The 17,031-nt window shown below is 38.3% G+C and overlaps 1 non-coding gene across 1 annotated transcript; it reads right to left on the bottom strand.

Annotated features, from left to right (window-relative positions):
- Window positions 1-12,943: 12,943 nt before the first annotated feature.
- LOC128586879 (U6 spliceosomal RNA) lies at window positions 12,944-13,050 on the bottom strand. Its single transcript, XR_008380337.1, has one exon. It is a non-coding gene; the product is annotated as a U6 spliceosomal RNA (small nuclear RNA).
- Window positions 13,051-17,031: the final 3,981 nt, after the last annotated feature.

The raw sequence follows: 17,031 nt of genomic DNA, 5'->3' as shown, positions 1-17,031 counted from the left end.
TTTCTGTCTGTTTATTTGTTTTTAAAGCATGATAGATCTGGCAGCTCAAAATATTAGCTTTCTGTGTTCTTATCAGTACAGGGAGTGCTGGCTCATGCCTGTAATCCTAGCACTTGGGAGGCCGAGGTGGTGGATTGCCTGAGCTCACAGGTTTGAGACCAGCCTCAGCCAGGGCCAGACCTCATCTCTAAAAATAGCTAGGCGTTGTGGTGGGCACCTATAGTCCCAGCTACTCAGGAGGCTGAAGCAAAAGAATCACTTGAGTCCAAGAGTTTGAGGTTGCTGTGAGCTGTGATGCCATAGCACTCTACCGAGGGCAACAAAGTGAAACTCTGTCTCAAAAAAAAAAAAAAAAAAAGATTAATGGAAGTAAAACAATTCATAGGTAATAAAAATGTGTGTGAGATACCATGCTTAACTGCTATTGACCTCTTAGAAATTTCAAGAATCAGGCATGTAGGTATGTTTTGAGTATGCAAAAATTGAGGTTAAGTTTAATTTGAGAAGTGTGTAGAGAGAGTTAAGCTTTGCTTGATTAGGCCAGTGCCAGGAGTGTTGTTACCAGCAATCCCTGTGGTAGACTTGGGAGGCACTTAGATACTGGAAAAACAAAGTGCTTTTTCTACTCTTAGCAACTCCCTGGATTTGATGCTGCAACCTGACTGCTGGGTTACCGTTAGCTATATGGAAATACTGTATTCGTTTTCTTCCAGTTCTATGCTCACTCTTACTCTCTAGGCCTTTGCACGTGTATTTCTCACTGTCTGGTGTGTTTTTCTCATTTCACTCTCCCTTTTCCCATGACTTATTCTTATTCATTCTTTAATTCTCATGTCAGATGTCACTTCTGTCAGAAAGTTTTTTTTGATCCTCCAAATTTGGATGAGATTGTTCTTACCAGAGTTATTTTTAAAACGGTGGCACAGGTTGGCAGAGTCTACCAATCCCATCTTTAACAAAAGGCCAGGTGGGAGAGTGATATTTCTGGAGGTGTGTTTCAAAGATATTTGTGTCAGTTACTCTCACTTTGATGTTTGGGATAAACTGGAACAAACATTGACTTCCCACAACTGCCTTGGCTGAGTTGTGTTTTAGTATTATGGCCTCTACTTTAACAAAACAATTAACAAGAAATAGCCTTATAAAGGCTTTTTGTCATCACTTTAAGAATTTTTAAAGGATATTACCTGCTTCCTTCATCACTCAGTGAGACATTTTTAAACAACTCATAACTACAAAAATGTGGGCTTCTCTGAAGGAATTGATGTACTCTTCTTTCTGATAATGAGAATGATGCATCTGATTAAATTTCCATTTATTATTAGTATTTTAGTATTCTATAGTCTTTTTTTTTTTTTTTTTTGTGCAGTTTTTGGCCAGGGCTGGGTTTGAACCCGCTACCTGTGGCACATGGGGCCAGTGCCCTACTCCTCTGAGCCACAGGCACTGCCCTCTCTAGTCTTTTTTTTTTTTTTGAGACTGAGTCTCACTCTGTTGCCCTAGGGTAGAGGGCCATAATGTCATAGCTCACAGCAACCTCAGACTCCTGGGCTCAAGGGATCCTCTTGCCTCAGCCTCCCAAGTAGCTGGAACTATAGGTGTGCAGTACTATGCCCAGCTAATTTTTCTATTTTTGACAGAGAGGGAGTCTCACTCTTGCTCAGGGTCTCATGCCTGAGCTCAAGCAACCCACCTGCCTCAGACTCTCAGAGTGCTAGGATTACAGGTTTAAGCCACAGTGCCCAGCCTAGTCTTGATTCTCTATCTTTAAACTGTGGTAATATCTCTGAGACAATGTAAATTCGGGTATAACTCACTTGGTAAATGGCTTTCATTCTTCACCTGGGTGCAGTTTTCCAATGAGCTCCAGCAAAAGGTATTATCTTCTGCAGGGTAAAGAGTCAGGAAATGATTACTTTGTGATTGAGGCTTTATCAATTTAATGGATGGGGCACATTTTGTAATAATTAGTCTATTTCTTACATAGCTCATAAATGAAAACAAAGAAACTAAAACACATTAACCAGAAGACTAATCGAAATGTTTTTGTTTTTTAATCTGGAAATAATGTGGCCATGAATTTTCTATGATTGAACTATTTGAACTCTACTTATAGTAAGGATTTACTGTATGTTCCTTGATTGCTGAATCTCTAATTCCACAGGGTTGATAAAAAGCACATGCTTTTTGTTGATGATGAACACTGTTCATTTTATGTTGTGCACATTGTATACTAAGTGTTTTTATTGTAAGATACCTCAACACCCTATAGAACAAGGAAATGTGTAAATACATAAGTATAAAAATAAAGTAAAATAAGATAACAAGATTCAGTTGAGTATACTTCAGGATGTATCTATTATCAATATAACATATTCAATATCTGTATTATTTCAATAAAGGAATTTTCTTCCCTTTTAAGATGTCTTTGAAGACATATTAAGTAGCATCAGTCCTTGTACTGGGTTGAATAGTGTCCTGCTAAAGTTCATGTCACCTGGAACCTCAGAATGTGACCTTACTTGTAAACAGGGTCTTTGCAGATGCACTTAGTTAGGACGAGGTCATGCTGGATCAGGGTGGTAAATCCAATGGCTGGTATCCTCATAAGAAGGCGCAGAAAGACACAGAGACACATGGAGGATGCAGGCGTGATGGAGGCGGAGATTGCAGCCATGCAGCTACAGGCCAGTTCTGCCAGAGATTGTTGGCAATCACCAGAAATCAGGAAATGAGCGAACAAATTCTCTTTCAGAGGCTCTAGAAGGAACAACCTTGCCAGTATCTTGATTTTAGTCTTCTGGCCTCCTGAACTGTGAAAGAGTAAAATTTCTATTTTTTTAAGCCACCTAGTTTCTGGCGATTTGTTAAGGCAGTCCTAGGAAACTAATGCAGTACACTATCCCGACTAAAAGTTTCAAAAATCCCTATCTCTGTATACACATAAATGGAGCATCCAATGGGTGCTCAATAAATAATCGCCAATTTTATCCTTCAAAAGAGAGAGTTAATTAGGTCTATAAAACATAAACCAGAGGGGCATTTCCACAGTAGTTTGAAACAAAACACATTCTGATAAAGAAAAGCCACCTTTTCTCTCCCTTTTCCTTCCTTCCTTCCTTCCTTTCTTCCTTCCTTCCTCTCTCCATCCTTCCTCCCCTTCCTCCTTCCTTTTTCCTTCCTTCCTCCCACCCTCCCTTCCTTTCTTCTCCCTCCCTTTTTTTTTTTGACATAGTCTCACACTGTGTCCCCAGCTAGAGTTCAGAGTGCAGTGGTGTCACCATAGCTCCCTGCAACCTCAAACTCAAACTCCTGGGCTCAAACAATCCTCTCGCCTTGGCTTCCCAGAGTGCTAGGATTACAGGTGTTTTTTTTTTCTTTTTGTATTAATAGAAAACATACCATGGTTTACTACAGAATTTGCTATAATTGCATTTTGAAGAGTTTTATCACATGAATATGATGAATTACAGTCAAAGGAACTGACCTACATGAGTGTTATCAAATTTCCTACGTCAGAGAGATGCTACCCACAGATCACATAAAGATGTGATCATCTTATTCTGTTACAGCCACATCTGACTCCGTATACTGTTGTACTGGGTTTCACTGAGTTGACCATTAACTTGGAAAAGATACTGATAAAATAAACTGTATTTGCAACATTTATGAGAAAAAAACTGACGCAATGTATTTCCACAGTTGATAAGCTTTCATGATATTGCAATACAAAGGGAAAATGTAAAAAAGAATGATAAATAAAACAGGAATAAGTGAAAATTCCTAATTTTTACAACTTATTTTTTTCTAATCATGAATGTATTTTATCCAGAATGGATTTACTTATTTTTATATCACAGCTAAACATATCATTGAATCTGGGGAAAAATATTAGTTGAATGAATTCTTTTTATAGAAAAATGTCTACAACATGGCCCAAGGCATTTTGAAGCTGTCATTCTGATGTTTTATCATCCTCTACTGGTGAGTGAGCCAAACTACATGTAGCCTTTTTTCCCCACTAAAGCTGTCTTTTCTAAAGGCTAAAAAATGCATTTTTTGTACATATGCTAAATCTATGAAATTTGTTTAGGAAAAATACTGAAAGTAAGGCCGACAGAAAATGATTTGTTTATGTTTCTGTGAGCTCCTCAGTAGAAATTAAAGACTTTTAACTTTATCTTCATATCCCTAGCAGCCAGAATGATGTTTAGCATACTGTATATGTGGTCAATAAATGCTGGATAAATGAAATGTTGAGGCAATTTGTGAAATCATCACTGTTTTCATTTATGATTTCTTTTTTTTGAGACAGAGTCTCACTATGTCACCCTGGGTAGAGTGCCATGGCGTCACAGCTCACAGCAACCTCAAACTCTTGGGCTTAAGTGATTCTCTTGCCTCAGCCTCCCAAGTAGCTGGGACCACAGGCGCCCGTCACAATGCCTGGCTATTTTGGTGGGGGGAGGGGGTTGTAGTTGTCATTGTTGTTTGACAGGCCAGGCCAGGTTTGAATTGGCCAGCTCTGGTGTATGTGGCTGGTGCCCTAGCCTCTGAGCTCCAGGTACCGAGCCTCATTTATCATTTTTAGAATTATTTATTTCATAAAAAGCATTACTATGTAGATTTATATAAATTAGTAAAACAGACATTTCTAATATCTTGATTTCATATAAAACACTACAGTCATTTTAACTTCAATGTAGTTAACAGCTTCAAATCCTATATTGTTGTTAATTTTTATTGTGGTATAACAGGCATTTTTCTGGTTATCTGTTATTCTGAATAGTTGTGCCTATGAACTGGGGATGCTTATTGGTTAGAATTAGGAACAGTTGTAGGGGACAGCAAATCTGAAATACCAGTGCTTCAGGTTTGAGTTTATTTGTGACACACATAAACCTATACATTCTGAGGCTGACATGCAGTTTCTGTAGTCATCAGGACCCTGGATCCTTCTGTCTTATGGACACATCATGCCTAATCTGTGTGCACTACTTAGTTACAGAGCCTCTTGGAGAGCAGACTAGAGCAACTGCATGTCACAGCAGAGTGGAGGTCGGTATCCCAGCAGCTCTGACACAGGTGCTGGTGTAATGGTGCATTACAACTATCTACGGCCAGTATGCCCTATTCTGAGCTGCATGATGCAGTGTAAGTTTCACACGTTGGTATCCTATAAATTCATGACCACAGAAAAACCTTAGCCATTCCTCTCGTGACATAGTCTTCCCCTCTCCACAACAACTATGCCATCCCTTCTCCAATCTCTTCAAACTTCTGGCCCTCACATCCTGCCTTTCTAATCCTCTCTCCCTCACATCCTTGTAGCTTCATTTTCACCAGAGTGCTCCAATCTTCACTTAAGAAACTCAAGTTGTTAGATGGACCCCTTCATCTTTCCACCACCATATCGTGTAAACTCTTAATGGAATCTGTGCCTGTTTTTCAGTTGCAGCAGAGGAAGGATGTCTGCAGCTGCAGGCTGTGGAGGTGCAAGTGCAGAGAATATGGAGAAGTGTATTTACTCAAGGTTATGGTTTTCCCAAATGAATAAGGGAAATGAAAAAGGCAGTAGGGAGTAAAGGGATATGGAAGGTATTGGCTAAGATGATGGATTATGGAGTCTACATGAGGGAAAAGCGAGAAATGAGAACATAATGAAGTAAAGGCTGTTACAATGGGGAAACATTAATATATGTAGGTCCTGATAAAGTTCCGGAGCGGCGGAGCAAGATGGCAGCCGAATAACAGCTTCCTTGCATCTGGGCACTGTGAGTCTGGGGATATAGGACTCCAGGCATCTCTGGCTGGTGGGATCTGCCTATCATCACCCCTGAGAGGATACAGGGAGTCAGCGAGAGACTTCTGGACCCCAAGAGGAGGACTAAAACAGTGGAAAACTGGCAAGTGGTCGCGTGTGTCCAATCCGTCTAAACCCGCCCGCAACTTCCACAGGCACGAGAACTTAGAGAGCAAGAGGAAGTGAAAGGAAAATTAGGGCAAGGAAACAGATAAAAGAAATCACCCATGAGGAAGAATCAGCAGAAAACTCCAGGCAATATGAAGAACCAGTCCAGAACAACCCCGCCAAGGGACCATGAGGTAGCTACTGCAGAGGATTCCACCTATACAGAAATGTTAGGAATGACAGAAAGGGAATTTAGAATACACATGTTGAAAACAATGAAAGAAATGATGGAAACAATGAAGGAAACTGCTAATAAAGTGGAAAATAACCAAAAGGAAATCCAAAAACAGAATCAAATCAGAGATGAACGATATGAAGAATATAAAAAGGATATAGCAGAGCTGAAGGAAATGAAACAGTCAATCAGGGAACTTAAAGATGCAATGGAAAGTATCAGCAACAGGTTAGACCATGCAGAAGAAAGAATTTCAGAGGTAGAAGACAAAGTTTTTGAGATAACTCAGATAGTAAAAGAGGCAGAAAAGAAGAGAGAGAAAGCAGAACGTTCCCTGTCAGAATTATGGGACTTTATGAAGCGTTCCAACATACGACTTATAGGAATTCCAGAAGGGGAAGAAGAATGCCCCAGAGGAATGGGAGCCATACTAGAGAATATTATAAAAGAAAATTTCCCAAATATCACCAAAGATTCTGACACACTGCTTTCAGAGGGCTATCAGACCCCAGGTCGCCTCAACTCTAACCGAGCTTCTCCAAGACACATTGTGATGAACCTGTCCAAAGTCAAGACAAAAGAAAAGATTCTGCAAGCTGCCAGGAGTAAGCGCCAGTTGACCTACAGGGGCAAATCCATCAGATTGACCGCAGACTTCTCTAATGAAACTTTCCAAGCAAGAAGACAATGGTCATCTACCTTTAATCTACTTAAACAGAACAATTTCCAGCCCAGAATTCTGTACCCTGCTAAGCTAAGCTTCAAAATTGAGGGAGAAATCAAATCATTTACGGATATACAAACATTGAGGAAATTCGCCACAACAAGACCAGCTCTACAGGAAATACTTCAACCTGTTCTGCACACTGACCACCACAATGGATCAGCAGCAAAGTAAGAACTCAGAAATTAAAGGACAGAACCTAACCTCCACACTGATGCAAAAGATAAAACTAACCAATGGACTCTCACAAAATAAGACGAATAGAATACTACCACACTTATCAATTATCTCCATAAATGTTAATGGCTTGAATTCCCCACTGAAGAGACATGGATTGGTTGACTGGATTAAAAAACACAAGCCATCCATCTGCTGTCTGCAAGAAACACACCTGGCTTCAAAAGACAAATTAAAGCTCCGAGTCAAGGGTTGGAAGACAATTTTTCAGGCAAATGGAATTCAGAAGAAAAGAGGAGTTGCAATCTTATTTTCAGATACATGTGGATTTAAAGCAACTAAAGTCAAAAAAGACAAAGATGGTCACTTTATATTGGTCAAGGGAAAAATACAACAAGAAGACATTTCAATTCTAAATATCTATGCACCCAATTTAAATGCTCCCAGATTCTTGAAACCGACCTTACTCAGTCTGAGCAATATGATATCTGATAATACCATAATAACAGGGGACCTTAACACTCCTCTTACAGAGCTGGACAGATCCTCTAAAAGGAAATTAAACAAGGATATAAGAGACTTAAATGAGACCCTAGAACAACTGTGCTTGATAGACGCATATAGAACACTCCATCCCAAAGATAAAGAATATACATTCTTCTCATCACCCCATGGAACATTCTCCAAAATTGATCATATCCTGGGACACAAAACAAATACCAACAGAATCAAAAGAATTGAAATTTTACCTTGTATCTTCTCAGACCATAAGGCACTAAAGGTGGAACTCAACTCTAACAAAAATGCTCGACCCCACCCAAAGGCATGGAAACTAAACAATCTTCTGTTGAATAACAGATGGGCGAAGGAAGAAATAAAACAGGAAATCATTAACTTCCTTGAGCATAACAACAATGAAGACACAAGCTACCAAAACCTGTGGGATACTGCAAAAGCAGTTTTGAGAGGAAAATTCATCGCTTTAGATGCCTACATTTGAAAAACAGAAAGAGAGCACATCAACAATCTCACAAGAGATCTTATGGAATTGGAAAAAGAAGAACAATCTAAGCCTAAACTCAGTAGAAGAAAAGAAATATCCAAAATCAAATCAGAGATCAATGAAATTGAAAACAAAAGAATCATTCAGAAAATTAATGAAACAAGGAGTTGGTTTTTTGAAAAAATAAATAAAATAGATAAACCATTGGCCAGACTAACGAGGAATAGAAAAGTAAAATCTCTAGTAACCTCAATCAGAAATGATAAAGGGGAAATAACAACTGATCCCACAGAGATACAAGAGATCATCTCTGAATACTACCAGAAACTCTATGCCCAGAAATTTGACAATGTGAAAGAAATGGATCAATATTTGGAATCACACCCTCTCTCTAGACTCAGCCAGGAAGAAATAGAGCTCCTGAACAGACCAATTTCAAGCACTGAGATCAAAGAAACAATAAAAAATCTTCCAACCAAAAAATGCCCTGGTCCAGATGGCTTCACTCCAGAATTCTATCAAACCTTCAAGGAAGAGCTTATTCCTGTACTGCAGAAATTATTCCAAAAAATTGAGGAAGAAGGAATCTTCCCCAACACATTCTATGAAGCAAACATCACCCTGATACCAAAACCAGGAAAAGACCCAAACAAAAAGGAGAATTTCAGACCAATCTCACTTATGAACATAGACGCAAAAATTCTCAACAAAATCCTAGCCAATAGATTACAGCTTATCATCAAAAAAGTCATTCATCATGATCAAGTAGGCTTCATCCCAGGGATGCAAGGCTGGTTTAACATACACAAGTCTATAAACGTTATCCACCACATTAACAGAGGCAAAAATAAAGATCACATGATCCTCTCAATAGATGCAGAAAAAGCATTTGATAAAATCCAGCATCCTTTTCTAATTAGAACACTGAAGAGTATAGGCATAGGTGGCACATTTCTAAAACTGATTGAAGCTATCTATGACAAACCCACAGCCAATATTTTACTGAATGGAGTAAAACTGAAAGCTTTTCCTCTTAGAACTGGAACCAGACAAGGTTGTCCTCTGTCACCTTTACTATTCAACGTAGTGCAGGAAGTTCTAGCCAATACAATTAGGCAAGACAAGGAAATAAAGGGAATCCAAATGGGAGCAGAGGAGGTCAAACTCTCCCTCTTTGCTGATGACATGATCTTATACTTAGAGAACCCCAAAGACTCAACCACAAGACTCCTAGAAGTCATGAAAAAATACAGTAATGTTTCAGGATATAAAATCAATGTCCACAAGTCAGTAGCCTTTGTGTACACCAATAACAGTCAAGATGAGAAGCTAATTAAGGACACAACTCCCTTCACCATAGTCTCAAAGAAAATGAAATACCTAGGAATACACCTAACGAAGGAGGTGAAGGACCTCTATAAAGAAAACTATGAAATCCTCAGAAAGGAAATAGCAGAGGATATTAACAAATGGAAGAACATACCATGCTCATGGATGGGAAGAATCAACATTGTTAAAATGTCTATACTTCCCAAAGCAATCTACCTATTCAATGCCATTCCTATCAAAATACCAACATCGTACTTTCAAGATTTGGAAAAAATGATTCTGTGTTTTGTATGGAACCGGAAAAAACCCCGTATAGCTAAGGCAGTTCTCTGTAACAAAAATAAAGCTGGGGGAATCAGCATACCAGATTTTAGTCTGTACTACAAAGCCATAGTGCTCAAGACAGCATGGTACTGGCACAAAAACAGAGACATAGACACTTGGAATCGAATTGAAAACCAAGAAATGAAACTAACATTTTACAACCACCTAATCTTTGATAAACCAAACAAGAACATACCTTGGGGGAAAGACTCCCTATTCAATAAATGGTGTTGGGAGAACTGGATGTCTACATGTAAAAGACTGAAACTGGACCCACACCTTTCCCCACTCACAAAAATTGATTCAAGATGGATAAAGGACTTAAATTTAAGGCATGAAACAATAAAAATCCTCCAAGAAAGCATAGGAAAAACACTGGAAGATATTGGCCTGGGGAAAGACTTCATGAAGAAGACTGCCATGGCAATTGCAACAACAACAAAAATAAACAAATGGGACTTCATTAAACTGAAAAGCTTCTGTACAGCTAAGGAGACAATAACCAAAGCAAAGAGACAACCTACACAATGGGAAAGGATATTTGCATATTTTCAATCAGACAAAAGCTTGATAACTAGGATCTATAGAGAACTCAAATTAATCCACATGAAAAAAGCCAACTATCCCTTATATCAATGGGCAAGAGACATGAATAGAACTTTCTCTAAAGACGACAGACGAATGGCTAACAAACACATGAAAAAATGTTCATCATCTCTATATATTAGAGAAATGCAAATCAAAACAACCCTGAGATATCATCTAACCCCAGTGAGAATGGCCCACATCACAAAATCTCAAAACTGCAGATGCTGGCGTGGATGTGGAGAGAAGGGAACACTTTTACACTGCTGGTGGGACTGCAAACTAGTACAACCTTTCTGGAAGGAAGTATGGAGAAACCTCAAAGCACTCAAGCTAGACCTCCCATTTGATCCTGCAATCCCATTATGGGGCACCTACCCAGAAGAAAAAAATCCTTTTATCATAAGGACACTTGTACTAGACTGTTTATTGCAGCTCAATTTACAATCGCCAAAATGTGGAAACAGCCTAAATGCCCACCAACCCAGGAATGGATTAACAAGCTGTGGTATATGTATACCATGGAATACTATTCAGCCATTAAAAAAAATGGAGACTTTACATCCTTCGTATTAACCTGGATGGACGTGGAAGACATTATTCTTAGTAAAGCATCACAAGAATGGAGAAGCATGAATCCTATGTACCCAATTTTGATATGAGGACAATTAATGACAATTATGGTTATGGGGGGGGGGAACAGAAAGAGAAAAGGAGGGAGGTGGGTGGGGCCTTGGTGTGTGTCACACTTTATGGGGGTAAGACATGATTGCAAGAGGGACTTTACCTAACAATTGCAATCAGTATAACCTGGCTTATTGTACCCTCAATGAATCCCCAACAATAAAAAAAAAAAAAAAGGGAGAGAAAAAAAAAAACAGAAAAAAAAAATATATGTAGGTCCTGGTGGGTTCCTGTTTCTAGTCCTTGCCTATTAATCATTTGTCTTTTCCCTATTGATTTATAGAATTCCTTATCTACTCTGAACACTATCTTTTATTAGGTGCAAGCTTGTATTTTCATTTTATCTAGGGTTTTTCTTTTTCACCTTTTTAATGCTGTATTTTTGATGTCAAGATGTTTTCAATTTTACCAAGTATTTATTTTATGCTTTTCTATGTGTTGTTTTTATAACTACCTTTTTACACTGAGATCACAAAAGTATTCTCCTGGATTTTCACTGTTAAGGTTTCACATTTTACATTTAGATCTTTACCTGGAATTTATTTTTATGCACAGTATGAAGTAGGGATCTATTCAGTCTTTAACTCCACCCAGTCTAGTTTCTGCTTTACCAAAATGCTGATGCCATTTTTTGCCAAATCAAGAAAACCCTTTTCAGTTCTAGTTTTTCATTCCACTCAAGGTCTTCTTTAGTAAACTAACAATAACTATGATTATGAAATGCTTTTTTTAGAGACAGGTTCTCATTCTGTTGCCTGAGCTAGTGTGCCATGGAATCGTTATTGCTCCTTGAAACCTCAAACTCCTGGTCTCAAGTGATTTTCTTGCCTTAGCCTCCCCAGTAGCTGGGACTACAGATGCATGTCACTATTCATGGCTCAGTTTTTTTGGAATTGCTGTGTTCTCAGGTTGTCTGGAATTATTGGCCTCAACAGTTCTTCTGCCTTGGCTTCCCAAAGTGCTGGGATTACAGACATGAGCCACAGAATTCCGCTGATTTATTAAGTACTTTTTATGTGTCAGGCCATGTGTTAAGTATTTTTCTACTTAATATTCATACTACACTGTTTAGACGGAACTGATACTAATGAGAAAAGAAGCTTAGAGAATTTATGTAATTTGTCTAAGATTATTCAAGTCCAAGAAGATTCAAGTTGAGCCCAAACTCAAATAAACTGTGATGACTCTTTTGGCACAATCTGATGTCTACATTTTAAAGTTTTTCGGAGCTTGATCTACAGACTTTTTCTTCCCCTCCATTTCCAAAGTGATCTTTTCTCCTATAGCTTTAAAAGCTATCTGTATTGGCCAAGCGCGGTGGCTCATGCCTGTAATACCAGCACTTGGGAGGCAAAGGTTGGTGGATTGTCTGAGCTCACAGGTTCAAGACCAGTCTGAGCCAGAGCGAACCCTTGTCTCTAAAAATAGCTGGGTATTGTAGTCCCAACTACTTGGGGGGCTGAGGCAAGAGAATCGCTTGAGTCTGTGAGTTTGAGGTTGCTGTGAGCTGTGACTGTCACTGCACTCTACAGAGAGCGACAAAGTGAGACTCTGTTCCCAAAAAAGTAAAAAAATTAAAAAGCTATCTATCTACCAGTGACTTACAAATTTGTAATATACAGTAGACCCTCTATCGTGGACCACTTCTCCAGATTAACCACTTTCTTAAATTGACTTAATTTTCATAGACTGGACATGCACCACATGTACATATCAGTACAGTGGGCCTTATATTGACCACCTCTGTATGTTAACCAATTTGTTATAGTCCCTGAGGTGGTCAGTGGTCAACTTACAGAAGTTCTACTAATTTCCAGCCCAGACCTCTTTCTTAAGCTATGCGTGAAATTCTGCCACTTGTTTGATTCACAGGCATCTCAAACTTAACATGTCTAAAACTGAACTCCATCTACATAATGTTTTCTGCCAGAAATTTGAAAGTTATTTTTGGTACCATTCTTTCCCTTCATCACAAAGTTCTTTCATTTCTCGAATTTGCGTGTCATCCTTGCGCAGGGGCCATGCTAATCTTCTCTGTATCTTTCCAATTTTAGTATATGTGCTGCCGAAGCGAGCACAAAGTTCTTTCATTTCTACCTTTAAAGTATTTCATGATCTATCTACTACTCTCTCTTACCATTGCCACTATTCTCGTACAGGCTGACCACTCCAAAAATCGAACTCAGTGATTTTTCAACCAGTGTTCCAGGAGAGGACCTTAAGTATGCTATGAAAAATTTTAAAGATCATTAATTAAATTATTTTCAGAAGAAGTTCAAAACACAGTAAGTATATTCTTTTTTTTTACTCTTTTTTTGATCAATATAATTTAAGTGTGCTGAGGAAATTTAACTATAGGTTCAAGTGTGCTGTGTTACACTGGAGTAGATCAATCTATAGCACATTCCTAGAATGCTCCTTTGTGCCCTTCTCAGTCAATAAACACTCTCACCCCAAGGTAATTATTATTCTGACTTTTATCATCATTGATTAGTTCACATAGTCTTGAAAACTATGTACTGTCTAGGAGAGTCATCTATTTTGGTGCACGCTGTCTTTTTCTTTGCTGTTCAGTATTTCTTTACATGAATACTACATTTTATTTGTCTGTTGTACTGTTTATGGACAACTGGGTTGTTCGCAATTTGAAGCCATTATGAATAAAGCTGTTATGAACATTTATGCACTTGTGTTTTAGGAAACATAAACACTCATTTTCCTCAGATCTACATACCAGGAGAAGAGTTGTTGGGTCATAGGATGAATGCCTACTCAGCTTTATATCTTTACTAGTTTTGTTGTCTGCTTTTCCTATTGGCAACTGAAAGTGATATGTTTAAATCTCTGACCATGATTGTGGATTTCTCTGTCCCTCCTTAAATTTTGTCAACTTTCGCTTTATATGTTTTGAAGCTGTATTATTATATGCACACAAATTTAGGATTAACTTGCAATATTTTTTGCCTTTAAAAGACAAAATACTTTGTTTAATATTGGTATAGTTACAATAGCTTTTTTGGATTAGTGTTTGCTTGGTATAGTTTTAAAAATCCTGTTGCCGGGTGGTGCCTGTGGCTCAGTGAGTAGGGCGCCGGTCCCATATGCTGGAGGTGGCGGGTTCAAACCCAGCCCTGGCCAAAAACCACAAAAAAAAAAAAAAAAAAAAATCCTGTTGCTTTCTTTTACTGAATGGAGTAAAACTGAAAGCTTTTCCTCTTAGAACTGGAACCAGACAAGGTTGTCCTCTGTCACCTTTACTATTCAACATAGTGCTGGAAGTCCTAGCCAAATACAATTAGGCAAGACAAGGAAATAAAGGGAATCCAAATGGGAGCAGAGGAGGTCAAACTCTCCCTCTTTGCTGACGACATGATCTTATACTTAGAGAACCCCAAAGACTCAACCACAAGACTCCTAGAAGTCATGAAAAAATACAGTAATGTTTCAGGATATAAAATCAATGTCCACAAGTCAGTAGCCTTTGTATACACCAATAACAGTCAAGATGAGAAGCTAATTAAGGACACAACTCCCTTCACCATAGTCTCAAAGAAAATGAAATACCTAGGAATATACCTAACGAAGGAGGTGAAGGACCTCTATAAAGAAAACTATGAAATCCTCAGAAAGGAAATAGCAGAGGATATTAACAAATGGAAGAACATACCATGTTCATGGATGGGAAGAATCAACATTGTTAAAATGTCTATACTTCCCAAAGCAATCTACCTATTCAATGCCATTCCTATCAAAATACCAACATCGTACTTTCAAGATTTGGAAAAAATGATTCTGCGTTTTGTATGGAACCGGAAAAAAACCCCATATAGCTATGGCAGTTCTCTGTAACAAAAATAAAGCTGGGGGCATCAGCATACCAGATTTTAGTCTGTACTACAAAGCCATAGTGCTCAAGACAGCATGGTACTGGCACAAAAACAGAGACATAGACACTTGGAATCGAATTGAAAACCAAGAAATGAAACTAACATTTTACAACCACCTAATCTTTGATAAACCAAACAAGAACATACCTTGGGGGAAAGACTCCCTATTCAATAAATGGTGTTGGGAGAACTGGATGTCTACATGTAAAAGACTGAAACTGGACCCACACCTTTCCCCACTCACAAAAATTGATTCAAGATGGATAAAGGACTTAAACTTAAGGCATGAAACAATAAAAGTCCTCAAGGAAAGCATAGGAAAAACACTGGAAGATATTGGCCTGGGGAAAGACTTCACGAAGAAGACTGCCATGGCAATTGCAACAACAAAAATAAACAAATGGGACTTCATTAAACTGAAAAGCTTCTGTACAGCTAAGGAGACAATAACCAAAGCAAAGAGACAACCTACACAATGAGAAAGGATATTTGCATATTTTCAATCATACAAAAGCTTGATAACCAAGATCTATAGAGGACTCAAATTAATCCACATGAAAAAAGCCAACTATCCCTTATATCAATGGGCAAGAGACATGAATAGAACTTTCTGTAAAGATGACAGACGAATGGCTAATAAACACATGAAAAAATGTTCATCATCTCTATATATTAGAGAAATGCAAATCAAAACAACCCTGAGAGATCATCTAACCCCAGTGAGAATGGCCCACATCACAAAATCTCAAAACTGCAGATGCTGGCGTGGATGTGGAGAGAAGGGAACACTTTTACACTGCTGGTGGGACTGCAAACTAGTACAACCTTTCTGGAAGGAAGTATGGAGAAACCTCAAAGCACTCAAGCTAGACCTCCCATTTGATCCTGCAATCCCATTATGGGGCACCTACCCAGAAGAAAAAAATCCTTTTATCATAAGGACACTTGTACTAGACTGTTCATTGCAGCTCAGTTTACAATCGCCAAAATGTGGAATCAGCCTAAATGCCCACCAGCCCAGGAATGGATTAACAAGCTGTGGTATATGTATACCATGGAATACTATTCAGCCGTTAAAAAAAATGGAGAGTTTACATCCTTTGTATTAAGCTGGATGGACGTTGAAGACATTATTCTTAGTAAAGCATCACAAGAATGGAGAAGCATGAATCCTATGTACTCAATTTTGATATGAGGACAATTAATGACAATTAAGGTTATGGGGGGGAGCAAAAGCAGAAAGAGGGATGGAGGGAGGAGAGTGGGGCCTTGGTGTGTGTCACACTTTATGGGGGCAAGACATGATTGCAAGAGGGATTTTACCTAACAATTGCAATCAGTGTAACCTGGCTTATTGTACCCTCAATGAATCCCCAACAATAAAAAAAAAAGAAAAAAAAATCCTGTTTCTTTCAGATTTTCTCTGTCCTTATAATTAGTGTGTTGAAAAGCATACTATCAAATCTTTTAAGAATTACAGTATTATTTAAAAAAATCTTTTATTTAGTGTTAGGACATTTATATTTATATTTTAAATTACTATAATAGCTGGGTTCAAGTAGAGAACTTACGTTATCTTGATGTTTATTTTCTATTGATTAAATTTGTTCTTTTCCTTTCTTTTTTTACTTCCTTTTGGATTAATCAGGTATGTTCATTATTTAATTATTTCTCTTTTATTAGCTTGTTGGTTATATATTCTTTTTTTTTTTTTTTTTATACAGAATCCTCAAAGTCTTGGGCTCAAGCAATCCTCTTGCCTCCACCTCTGAGCAGATGGGAAAACAGGGGGCATAGCATCCAGCAAATTTTAGAGAGGGGGTCTAGCTCTTGCTCAGTTTGGTCTTGAGCTCCTGACCTCAAGCAATCCACCTGCTTTGGGCTCCCAGAGTGTTAGGATTACAGACGTGAGCCACCACACCCCTGTATATTCTTTTAATTTTTTATGATTACTCTCCAGATTATAATTGGAGTCCTTTGTTCAGTACAGCTGCTTTTATATGGTACTGTGTTTTACCTATTTTTTTCTTTAATATGCTTTTAAGATTTTCATTTTATCTCTGGTTTTCTTGACTATGATGTGCCTAAAATGTAGTTGGCTTTCTGTTTAGTCTTTTTTTTTTTTAGACAGAGTCTCACTTTTGTCACCCTGGGTGGAGTGCCATGGTGTCA

The sequence above is a fragment of the Nycticebus coucang genome, chromosome 5, assembly GCF_027406575.1.
Source record: "Nycticebus coucang isolate mNycCou1 chromosome 5, mNycCou1.pri, whole genome shotgun sequence".
NCBI classification, from domain to species: domain Eukaryota; kingdom Metazoa; phylum Chordata; class Mammalia; order Primates; family Lorisidae; genus Nycticebus; species Nycticebus coucang.
This window is presented reverse-complemented; position numbering and strand designations above follow the sequence as displayed.